At 47.4% G+C, this 12,870-nt stretch overlaps 1 protein-coding gene across 1 annotated transcript in view; it reads left to right on the plus strand.

Moving 5' to 3' along the window:
* The window catches only part of mid2 (midline 2), a 97,265-nt gene that overhangs the window by 13,346 nt on the left and 71,049 nt on the right, over positions 1-12,870 (plus strand). Inside the window, 1 exon segment of the mRNA XM_042074451.1 lies at positions 8,770-8,845. The gene's annotated coding sequence lies outside the window, so the exon portion shown is untranslated.

Below are 12,870 nucleotides of genomic sequence, written 5' to 3' on the forward strand. Positions count from 1 at the left end.
TCTCCCCTCTCCCCGTTTATAAGATGGAATTACAGCACAACTGCACTCCAGAAGCCACTTAAGTACGCTGTCTTGGAGTCTCAGTTGTGATTTTGTATGCGTAGTGATGCTGAGGAACTATGGACAGCTCTTCACTGCAGGAACAGGAGAGTGTTGTCATAACTCCATGGAGGAGTATGAAGGTGTGCGTGTGTTTGTGTGTGTGTGTGTGTGTGTATATGTGTGTATAAAAAAACGAAGATCTGTGTAAAGTTTTCGCAGTGCTAATGAGGCCAAGCACAACATTACAACCTTCATCTCCTTTTCCACAGGGAAATAAGGGCAGCAAAATGTTTGGCTCCTCATAAACTTAGCCTGCATCATCATGCATTGAATGTTGTGTGTGTGTGTGTGTGTGTTTGTGCGTGTGTGCATGCACGCGTGCGTGCGTATGTGTGTGTGTGTGTGTGTGTGTGTGATTGTACACAGAAGTGTGCTCACCATTGTTAGCCACCAGGAAGTTCAAGTTATCTCAGCCTTCGGGCTCCTCTCTCTATTGCAGAGGGATTAATACTGTCCTGTACACAGCAGCTCCCCGCATCCTCACTCTATAAAGCAGCATGGGGTTAGCGCCCCAGGCTAGAGCAGAAAATTACTCTGCAATAAGACAAAAATTCAGCTACCCCATAAAACAAGAGCCATGCTGAAATCATTTATCCAGTGCTTAAGCAGTATGGATGTTTTCCACGCTGTCACACAGAAAAAATGGCTTCCTCTCCTATAACCTTTTGAAAGTGACTAGACCATTTTGTCTCGCTGTAGGTTAAGCACCCCGTGATAATGTATAGACATGACGTTCAAGTCTTAAATTTGCATGAGCAGTTGTCACGGGATGTTGAGAAATCAGCTGGAATCGTGGAAGCGCAGAGTTATATTCATGGATGATATCCATTTATAAATATTCAAATATGAATGATCGCTCTCCGGATTACACTGAGCTTCATTTTCTCCTAGTTGAGCCAGCAGCGAATTTTTTGTGCTTTACATTCCAGCTGAAAGAGAAGAGGACACAGTGTGACCCAGCAGCTAGGCTGTCAGATAGGAATACATTATGTAGCTATCACACCTCGCACATCACACTCCACTGTGGCTCTTTGGCTTCCCCAGACACAAGGCTGTCAAGTTGGGTGATAGTCTGCTTGACAAAGGCGTTTCTGGTGTATTTCTTTCTCTTGTGTACTTTGTGTGTGTGTGTTTGTGTGTGTGTGTGTGTGTGTGTGTGCTTGTTCGTAGGCACACACGTTTGTGTCTGCATGTATGAGATGCAGTGTGCGGAAAGGGGTTATTTTGTTTGTCCCATTGCTCATTACCATCCCTGGGCCTCTTTGATGAAGTGATCAATCCTCCATCAATTCATTTGTAGCAACAAATCAATTACAACCTCCATCAAAGGAGCGCACAGATCTCCAGAGTCCTGCCTGGCCCATGAAATATTCAGCGTGCGAATAACGGTCCCTCGGCCCCTACCGCCGGCAGACATGTTAAAGGACGACCTCAGAGGGACAGCACAGACAGACCTGTAGTGCAGGGTGAGAGGACACATTTCCAGCCTCTCGTGTCCCCTGTCTCGTCCTCTTCTCCGTGATCGTGTACCGGAATGTTAACGTGTTGAGGCACGGCTGGCTTGTTTGTTAAAGCTCCGCTTTTGCGCCGTCGTCACGCGGTCTGCTTGTAGAACATTAGCCAACCACGGAACCACAGAACCACAGAAGCTGTTTTCATGTGCAGCTATTTTAGGGCCTTCATAGTTTTAACTTGACTTTTTATTGCATCTGGCGCCCTCCGAGTGTGTTGTGGTAAAGAGCGGCTCACAAAACAGATCTCCTTAGCATATCAAAAAGAGCCAAACAGATGCTTTTTTTATCCCCCGACCCAATATTCTTGTCCAATAACAAACATATTAATAATGTAAAGATTTGTGTTCGCATATTCAGTTCAGGCAGTGCTTTTATCTTCAAATGGGTCTATCAGTAATTAGGTTGGTATTCAAACCAATTCAATGAACAAGCAAGCTTCTCAAATCAAATCTTGCTTTTGAAATGACCTCATGAGGGATTGTGTACCTCATTACTGTACCTTGATATTTAAATGGTTGAAAAATAGTACGTTGTTTGAGAATAGATGAAACAAATGAAATTGCTTTTAAATGCCATTGAAACAGGTAAATCTAAATTAGGTCTGAGTAGCATAACACATGACTGGAGGTTAGCTCAAAACTGTATCATATTTTTGAGCTGGGGGATTTAATGCCATTGTTTATCGATATGTTTATGGGGGATTTAATGCCATTGTTTATCGATATGTTTATTTGTACAAGTATTTGTACATAGTGATGTCTGTGTAAAACCTCGGGCTTTCAAGAGGTGCTCAGATCTCGGGCAGGTTGAAAAAGAAAAGGCTGCTTGTGTAGCTCTTAGTCTTTACTGCACCAAATCCTTTGGAGGAGCGCCGTGCGTGGCATTCCCCAGTGCATTGTAGCCAAGGGCCTCTGAGCTGGTAATTAAAAGTGCAGTGGACTGAGAAAGGCCAGCTCTTTCCCTCATTAAGGAGGAAGGTGAGGAGAGGAGAGGCGAAGCAGCCCTGCTCCAGAAACTCCCATTAAAATGAGCCAGCACTTCAGATGCCATTAGTGAGATGTAGTGACCAGTCACGTGCCTGGCGAGAATTACGTTTTTTTGGAAGAGATTGGGGGCATAGCCGATAGCTGTGCGATATCACAGTCCAAGGTCATTGGTTGGTTGTGTTCTGTCAGGGTAAGTAGACTTGCACAATAGTCGGTGCTCAGATCCAAGCTGCTGGACGTTCTACAGTGATAGCAGGGTGGTGTTTGATGAAACATATAAAATGGTTGACTTTTTTTAGTGGGAGGTCTTTTCTGTGGAACATAAGCACAAAGGATATTGTGTTTATACACATAGAGCTTTACATAAATATCCCTCAGGGTGGAAAATATTACTCATTTGTTGGTGGTGAGATCATGGCAGGAAGTTCTCCGTTGGTGTGAGAGTTAGACAAAGTGAACGCTGTTTGTAGCGGTTAGCTGACAGAGTTCTGTGTGCCTTGGCTATGCACTATACGGGGGGCTAATTTTAGACTTGCATGCAACACCCTGCAATGTTTCTGTGAGAGGTGTCATTTCCCTGACCACGTTCTCTTGAATTGTATGCCAGTTCATATCCATTTGGTGCAATGGACGTGCATATTCTTGTGGATGTGATTAAAAGACAGTTGAATAGGAATTGGGAGAGGGAAATTATCTGTAACTATTGTATTTCTGAGCGATAATGGCAATATGAAGATGGCTCAGGCATGGTCAGCCCTCTCAGCGATTTGATGAGAAGTCAGACTGAATGGATCAAGATGGTCTCATAAAGATTTAATGAGATCCTCTAAGTCAACATATTGCCCATTTTAATGCCTCTCCACACCGAAATGGCCCTTGTGCTTAAGACGACTGGACTCATGAGCTTAAAAGAAGGATATCTGTCCAGAAAAAGTGACACTTGAAGCTTATTGCAGGCTACGTTTCATTTATTTACCACTGCTTTACCCTGACATTTAATTTTCTTCCCCTGCTTCTGAAAAATACAGTGTGGCCTCCAGGAAGTTAGTCGCCAGCAAGGCCTAGCGATAAAATCAAACTAGGCAGCCTAATCTCATATAGTGGATATTTATCAGCCCTACGCCTCCTCATTCCTTACAAGCCAGTCGGTGTCAGCAACATTCAAAATTCATTACTTTACCACTACCATTTATCTGAATGTGATTCCTATTTGGCTTGCTTGCCTTGTAGCTGTGGGCTACCTCTAGCTAGATTTGCTAATAAAACTGAGGCCATCTATCAGCCAATTTTGCTAGGATAACTGGGTTTTCATTGGTGTTATTTAAAGAGCTGCTGTGTTGTCATTTGTCAACTACGGCTCAGTAGGAACACTTCAAATCAAAGGCTTCATTTGAAATCCACACATGGCACATACGTCAAACTATGTCAAGTGTTTATTTCATCTTGATGTGAAATGGGTTCTTATTGCATGTTTTTTTTTCCCCGTTCACCCAGATCTCAAAACTGATCGGCTCAAAGCTCTGAAATGTTTTCTCACACACTGGCCACTTGGATAAAGACATCACTCATCCTGTTTTTTGTTGGTGTCATCTCAACACTGGTCACACTCTCTTTCTCCCTACTAAGCCATGACGTACCATGTTGGCATCTGTGATTGCACGCGGATTGACTGAGTCAAGACAGCGGAAGGGCTTGTTGTGAAAGCATTGGAAGTGGGTGGACAACTGAGGGCCATGCTGGTCATTCTGACCTGTACACTAGGATCAAAGCTCAGCAGTGAATATTCTAGAGGGCAGGACAACAGGAAAAGCCCCTCCATCTCTTTTATCTCCCGTCTTTCTACTCTGCAGACATGCACATGCACACTTTTAGAATTCACTGCATTCTGCATGATGGTGACCAACATTTATCTGAATTACCATCAAAGACCTGTGTGTGTGTTTTTGTGCCTTGGTTGTTTTTGTCTTTTTGGGCACATGTAGCTCTTGTTTAATGAATGCGGCGTGGCAGCTGATGAATGCCTTTCGTGGGTCATCCATGGGTATTTGTTCAGGGCGTTCACCCAGGGCCCTGATCCTGTGTGCCCGGACAGGATTTGACTCACAGCCCAGCTGCGTCTCTTGACGCCTGTCAGTGTACAGCCAGGGCCTCTCAGGAAGAGAGAGGAAGAGCGGCATAGAGAGAGAGAGGAATGGAGACAGACAGACAGAGAGAGAGAGAGAGAGAGAGAGAGAGAGAGAAGGGAGGAAGTGCTTACCCCAGTGCTGCTGACACATCCATTCCAGGCAGGCCGCTCCACTTGGCTTCCTCATCTCCAGGGAGGCTTGGCGTTGGGCGTCCCTCCCCCTGTTGTGCTGACCTCTCATTTCCCCACACCTGTCCCTATTCATAGCCCACCGTTTCCATTAGAATATAAAGGGGGGGGGGGGGGGGGGGGCAGTGGTGGTAGCAGCCGAGCGGAGATTAGAGGGACGTTGGGCTCTGTTTGTGTGTGTGTGTGTGTGTGTGTGCGTGCGTGCGTTTGGGTTTTTAATGATGGGTTTTCCTCACCGGGGGGAAAAGCGTCACCCAAAGAGGAGGGGAAAACAGCTGTGGCCCCACCGCCTACACATCACGTGCTTGGCCCCATCATCAGCCAGATGACAGGCCTCGCTCTGAGGGTGGACAAATATGACACTGCAGCGCTCCGAAAGCAGCGCTGAGCAAACAGAGAGCGACTATTACTGGACCGTTGTGGTGTGACCAAAACAGACCTTCGGTCCAGCTCCTTAACCCTTCATTCACCTCCGCCACCAACAAGCAAAAGAAGCCAGGTCAATTATCTGTCCACCTGAAGTCTCATCCCACATGAGCCAGTCTGTGTTTGTTCGCTAACAGGTAACTGTGCGCCATCTCCGACTGTGTCCAACCAGAGCGAACCTCACCATTATCCCTTTGAAGTGATTGCTGTTTGTGAGCTTGTCATTGAGCGCTCGGAATGGCTCAGCGAGTGTTTGAAGGCCCAATTGATATTGCGGAGACACAAAAGCCTTCCTGACCAATTCAGTCTGACTGTGCAGCGCTGCCAACAGGCCTTTTTGTCGGCTGCTCAATGACCATGATTTGTTTAATGAAGTTGCTGCGCTTCAGATCGCTGGTCACTTCAAAGCTGGAGAGCCCTACATACAAAGGGAGTCAGTCTTGGATACACACAGCTGTCTTTATGAAGAGGATACCGTATGGATTGTGTTATGTTTTTTTTAATTGGCCCCATAGATTCTTTGTAGTTGAAGCCTTTTTTCTGTCTTTTTGATGAAATGGAGGCATTTTAGGTTTAATCAGACCAATTTACATGATCAGTCCTACTCGTTTGGTATGACATTTCAGCCTAGTCTGTGGCTTGCTGTTTAATCCATGTCTCTGTGTATTCATCCCAATCCATTACTCTGGTTGCATCTCTGTCCGTGTAGCAGATATCTATTTTGTTTGTTTATTCCACAGATATGTTGCAGATATGTATCTTGTTTGTTTACTTTGCAGTCTATTTATTTACCACACAGAAGTGTTCCCCTTTTGAGGAAAGACGTGGTGTGCGCCTGCAATGTTTACTCCACAGAGAGCCGATATCATTAATTCTGATGAGCGGGGGAGGCGGGCGAGATGTCTCGGGCGGAGACGGGCCTGCACGTGTGCGCGGAGTCATTAAGGCTTGCGGGGGCCCACCGCTACCTGCTCCATTCATCTTCTCTCCTCGCTCCACGCATGGACGGGAAACAGCAGACGTGGATTGGAATAGCAGCATTGCCCTCCTCCTCCTCCTCCTCCTCCTCATCCTCCTTTTTGGTCTCCTTCAGCTTCTTCCGAGCTCCAGACCTCCTCCTCCTCCGCCGCCGACTGAATGCCACAGAGGCATCAGAAATTCACTTGCAGACAGTGGGCTGATTTCCCCACCGGGCCATTCCGTGGCCGTAATGACTCGCTCTGGCTCCAATCATGGGGCCCGCGGTGGGGATGGGTGGGAGGTGTGTGTGTGTGGTGGTGGGGGGGAGGCAGCCGCAATATGCTGGGCATGGGATTTTGAACATGTGAGCTATGCATTTACGAATAGTCAATAAAGATGGAGAGAGAGAGAGACAGAGAGAGAGAGAATGAATGAAAGATAGAAAGAGAGTTTTTCCTCTGCCTCTGAGGTGATATGGAAGGCGGTGGTCCACTCTGCATGCAGGGACAGTCATCAGTGGCAGCGCAGCTCTCTCCCCCCACTCTCCAGCGCCGACCCCCCACTCCTCCAGCGCTGCTCCTCATTACGTAAGCGTTTCGTTCATCAGAGCTCCGCCATGCATAAACAAGCAGACGAAGAGTGAGGATGTAGAGGAGGAGGAGGAGGCAGGCCATGCAAATGAGGAGGAAGCCACTTGGTGTGCCTGTCTATCCCAGGATTAAGGGAGACATGCTCTTGGATTTGTTGGATGCATTTTTAATAGTTGAGTCAAGCTGAATGAACTCTAGCTGAATCACTCAGAAACGTTTCCGATGTCACCTGGAAATGAAGATGTTTCGCCGTCATTTCCAGGACATCAGCTCGCTCAGTCATTTAAACGCCACCTAATTGGGTTCCTTTATTAAAAGTGTATTGGGAGAAAACGAAAAACGATCGTTTTGGCATGAAGGGATAATATTGCATATCTTGGTAATATCACATTGTTTTTCCACTGACAACACTTCCTCTGAGCCACACTATCGGTGATGGAACAATGGTTGCTACAGCACACACTGTTATCTGTTCCCACCATCTCCCTGGACTACTCACACTGGCAGCCTCGCCTACTTATCGACCAGTACCATGTGCATTTCTCATTACCCATCAAAACCTGTGTTCGACTGCCGGACGCAAGACGTAACTGCCAAAATGTTTTGACAGGGTGCCCACCTTTGACAACGACAACAAAAAAACTTCATTCTTTACATCAAAGCTCAGAGACGGACACTTTGAGCGCCATTGCTCTGCTTGTAATTTTCCACTGAGCAGTCTCCATGTGTCATGTCAGAAGCGCCTCTCAAGTGATGTCAGACTGATATCTTGAAAGCCTCGGGCTCTCCTTTCATGCTCATCATCACTATTTCCCTATTTCCCAAAAATTGCCTTTTCATCTTCCAGACTAGGGATGGAGGTTGAAAAGCTAAAACAATTGCTACTGAATATGACTGAATTTGTGGCCTGCATTGTTCAGTGCCTGGTCTTCCACGTGTGAAAGCCTCTTGATTGTTTATGGAAGAGAGTGCTGTTAAGTTGCAGGATGCATGTTAACCTGGGTCATAAGAAGTGGTCCCCACAATCTCAAAGCTAATTACATAGTCCATCAAACCTGTGTAGTGCGGGGAGGCTGTATGTGCAATTACCCCTCTCAGTCTATACTGTAACTTACATCACAGTTGGCCTGACAGGTGTGCTGCTGTCTGCATTTATCACCCTCTGACTGTTAAGTGTTTTAATTATCATACCTACCAACACCCACCATTGGATCCCCAATTATCACACAAATGGACTTCATTGAATTTCATATCACTCCATTACCTATTTTCCCAATCGCATGTCTCTGTTCCAGTGATATTGAAGTGGACTGCATTGGCTTTGATTCATTGCATTGCAGGTTACCATGTACCTGTCAGCATGAGTGCGTGCATGTGTTCCATGCTCCACAGAGTTTGTGTGTGTGTGTGTGTGTGTGTATGTATGTCTGAGTGCATTACGGTGCCAATTGTAGTGCGTGCTTAGGCCCATCTGTTGGTGTGTGGAGGTAATTGTGTAGGAGACGACATTAGCGCTCATCCCCAGCCCTCCACGGCAGCAGGCCCAGTGTTTGTGCCCGGAGCCCAAGCTGTTCATTACCGGGCGCGGGCTTCAGAGGAGCCGGACAGGGCCTCCCTCCAGCAGGTGCGGTGGGGCCATCGATTGCCAGCGCTGGTGGCAGACTGGCCACTGATTGGCTCTTTGCGGCTCAGCATGGTCCCCATGCTAATCCCCCACCCCGCACCCCTTCTCACGGTCCATCTCTCTCACTCTTGTCTCTTTTTCTCCCTCTCTCTCACCCTCTCTCTCTCTTTCTCTCCCTATTGTCTCTCCCTCTCTCTCTCTCTCTCTCTCTCTCTCTCTCTCTCTCTCTCTCTCTCTCTCTCTCTCTCTGCAGCTCGTGATTCGCGTCCTCTGCTGCGTTGCACGTCCGCAGCTCTGCTGATCAGGACTAAGTCGGCTGCGGCCCACAGGTATGTCTTCACGCATGGCTCTATTTTTACCCTGTTCTTAGCCGCCCAGCAGGAGAGCCAGTCTCTCTGCCAGTCTTGCTTCGCCTTCTCCTACCCCAGTAGAACCTGCACCACTCTCTCACCCCCAACACAGCAGCCTCTGAATAAGGGGGGGTGGGGAGCCCACTGTCCAGTACCTGTTCCCTTATCAATTGAGCTCCCCAGTCACCAAAGGAGCGGCAAACATAACTCAAGTGCAAAGGGCTCATCCATGATTGGAGTGTGTTTGGCGTTGCCGGCGCTGGAAGTGCATCCAGCCTGCCCGCGGAGCTGGAGATAACTGCCTAGTGGAGGCCCCCTCAGTGGGTGCTCAGCGGCTCACCCTCCCATCACACCTCTCCCTCCCCCTCCACCCACCCACACCGCCCCGCCGCCAGCGTGCCTCTGTGGCTCCTGACGGGAAGCTTAACTCATCTCACACTCGCAGATAGATTCCCTGTTCCACTTGTGTGTGTGTGTGTGTGTGTGTGTGTGTCAGTGTATGTGTTTGTATCTGTTGGAGCTTATGTCTTTTCACATGTACAGCTCTGGAAAAAAATTGCACATTTTTCTGAGGTCATCCTATGGTTGCTGACTGGCATTCGAATGAGTTGGCGGTCATATTCAAATTTGCAGCGGTCTCTTAATTTTGAATATGACTGTCAACTCATTCGAATGTCACTCAGCAACCATAGAATTACATCAGAAAAATGTGCAGTGGTCTCTTAATTTTTTTCAACTGTATATTTGCATGAGCGTATGACTTCATGTATATAACTGTACTGTATGTTTTTAAGGGTTTTTGTGTCATCTTCATTGTGTTTTTTTTTTAAATCATCAGTCAATTCTTCATTGTTTATATATATATTTGTGGGGGGCCTACAAGCGTATGTTTATAAGTATAATAGTGTATGTCGTGTGTGTGTGTGTGTGTGTGTGTGTGTGTGTGTGTGAGAATGTACCCTGTGTGTGTGTGTGTGTGTGTGTGTGTGTGTGTGTGTGTGTGTGTGTGTGTGTGTGTTTCTGTGTGTATCTGAGTCACTGTTTGTGTGTGTGTGTGAGTGTGTATGCGCCCTGTGTGTGTGTGTGTGTGTGTCTATGCCTGTGTGTCAACACCGCCTCACCTAATTATATCACATTGTTGGCGTGCTGCCCCACGCCCTGCCTCTTCATGCCCTCCAGCCCTCTTGCTTCATGGATCACTTAGGAGCACATCAGGCTATGGCTAGCTAAGCTCAGCACTGTTGCATAAAATGCCATTTCAAAAGGCTGCACAATTCAGAAAATTATATCACCCTCGACCGTAATTTCATTAGCACCCAAATGTGAGTCCGAACAAAACAAGCTCTTTATGAGCCGGACACGCTGACTGGCATTCCTCGTCCTTTCAAAGGTGACGCTGTCTCAAAGCAGCTGGCTGTTGCACAGACAGGCCATGACTGTGCTTCCATGGTGCATTAGCTGTGGCATGAACCATGAAAAGCTCCTCTATATTCCCAATTACCTCCTGCATTTGGACTCCCAGACAGCCTGCATCTCCTGTGTGACATTTATGTTAAAGGGTATATGGAGATATTTAATTGTTGTGTTTACTCTGTGCCGCCACTTCTGCTCTCCTGCCTTCCTCCGTCTGAAGGTAATGGCAATCGAGTATAAATTCAGCATATTCATTTGTGTTATAATAACCTAAGCTGCGGTGAATGGTGGAGGGGCCATCAGCAGAGACGGTGTATCTATTCTCAACTTTCATTAGCGCCAGAGAAAGCCTCTCTGACAAATCAGGCTCTCGGCGCTCCTTATCCTGTTGGTAAACATTGCCTTATATCTGAAAGTAATGATGGCCCTCTCAGCCGCAAATTATGCCTAAGCAGCTGTGATTTAAGGGAGCATTAAGGATTCTGCGCCCGACTCGGCAGATAAACACAGTCCCCCAGCGCCTGCCTCGCCTTTGTCTCCTGCCGAATAAACATTGTTTGTCACCCTGGCTCTCCAGGTGCCCAGTTACCCTGCATAATAGTTCCTGAGCACGTCCCCCCCCCATCCCCCCCCCCCCCCACACACACACACCCACACCCGCCCCCCTGACATATCTGTTTTTGACGGAGCTTCCATTACCACGGAAATCCTCCCTGCCCAACTCCCTCAGTAACTAAGGTGCCCTGTAATGCATTTTTCACTAACAGGAATTTTTTGCCGCCCTGCGCAAAAGGGGCACGCCGTTGCCGTGTCGCCTTCTGATGCATTATGAATGGCTGCTAAACAGGATGCAGGTGTACAGAGATGCCTTCTACTCCACATCACCTCAGCATTCCAGTGACACACTTCCCCCTTGCCGCTCTGCTCCACTGTTTGGACCAGACACAGAGAGAGTGTGCAGGTATTCCCAAATGAGGACCGAGAGAGCCGCACAAGCCTCATGTGCAAAGAGAATACGTGGGGCTCTCCAGCCCAGCAGTCTCACCAGACTGACGAGTTTTTCTTCGCTCTGCATCCTCAGAAGCCACAGCCTATTTCCTGCTGTCAGCCATCTAGGATTTTTTTCAAACAAATCTATCCTTGAGGTTTGTCACCTCCTCTCTACTAGACTTGGTCAGATCTTTTTTTTTTTTGTGGGTGAAGTATAAACAAGATGGAGTTAAAAGAGTGTGGATCGTTTGTTTGGTCCTGAAAGAGAGTGCCTGAAGAATGGCCGAGCGCAGTCAGTCTCTCACAGGTCTCCTGTCGTTATCTGATTACAGGCCTCATTTAAAACGGCCTCCCTAATCCCCCAGATTAGTGCGAGAGGCACTATCGCCAATGAGGCCTGAAAACGGCGGTAAACCGCAAGAGCCCGTGATCCACCCCTCCCGCGCTGCAGGCTGGTGGAACAGCCTCTCCGCAGCGGCGGCTGTGATGGATGGCCCTGCGCTAGACTGGCAACCTGCAGGCCGCCGAAGGTAACGGCAGATAAAAGTTGGCACAGAGGGAGCGCCTTCAAAGTACATGTCCGCATCACCGAAATTCTCCACTCACTGAGGAGCCCTCTCTGGTCGGTCGGGAAGGAGGGGAGGCAGACAGACAGTGACTTCTGAGAGGGAAGTTCAGAAGTGGAACACCACCTTAAATTTGATCAAAGGTGCTCCGGCTCAGAAGCTTGTAAGGCCCGGGGTGCACTCCTATCCCCCCTTTTTTCTTCTCGTTCCTGTTCTCTCACTCTCTCTCTCTCTCTTTTTTTTTGAGGGTTTTGTCATCTGTCTGTATGTAGACTGGAAGGGGTGGGGTGGTACCCAAAGCTGCCAAAAAGTGATTTCAGCGACTTTTCATCTTTTTTTCACTCTGGGCCAAAACTGTCACTTTTGTCCCATTTTTTTTCCATGACAATCTGTCTCTCTTGTTGCTGGGTTTCACAATACTTCTATTCAGGCCAAACAAGGCATGTCAAAAGAGCACAACCAATCAGTGAAAGTAGGTGTCTGCTGTCCTTTGTGAATCATTGAGTTTTTATTGATAAAATCATTTTAGTCGCACTGGATGAAAAAGTCTGTGAAATACTATCTTAAGCTGTAAAATATGTACTGTCTTAATCTATTGTGCAAAATGTAGTTGGATCAGTGTCTGGGGAGATTTTCTATGACCATATGAAGTAGAGATTAGTAATGATCCAAAAGAGCCTAGTCCCCGCTCTTTGACGTGCATTGGAAATGACGGGATACACAATGGTCTTTCATTTTTTATCATTCCTTGAAAGAAATTACACACTTCAGCTGAGGCATCTGCCACAGCCCAGATCGGCCACTCGCCTGCCGCCTGGAAGCTGAAGAGGATCTTACATGAGTACTTACGGCTCAATCAGTACTTTCACTTATTCAGGAGCACTCGCAAAAAGCTCTCATCTCCATTGAGGAGACCTCAGGACGTGGCCCTTATGGCACTCAAAACAATGCCCAGCCCCTAACAGAACATTTCCTCTAGGGTGGACATAAATAGAGATGCACCAATAGATCGGCTGGTGACCGGAATTGGCCGAT

Source organism: Alosa sapidissima, chromosome 20, assembly GCF_018492685.1.
Source record: "Alosa sapidissima isolate fAloSap1 chromosome 20, fAloSap1.pri, whole genome shotgun sequence".
NCBI classification, from domain to species: Eukaryota; Metazoa; Chordata; class Actinopteri; order Clupeiformes; family Clupeidae; genus Alosa; species Alosa sapidissima.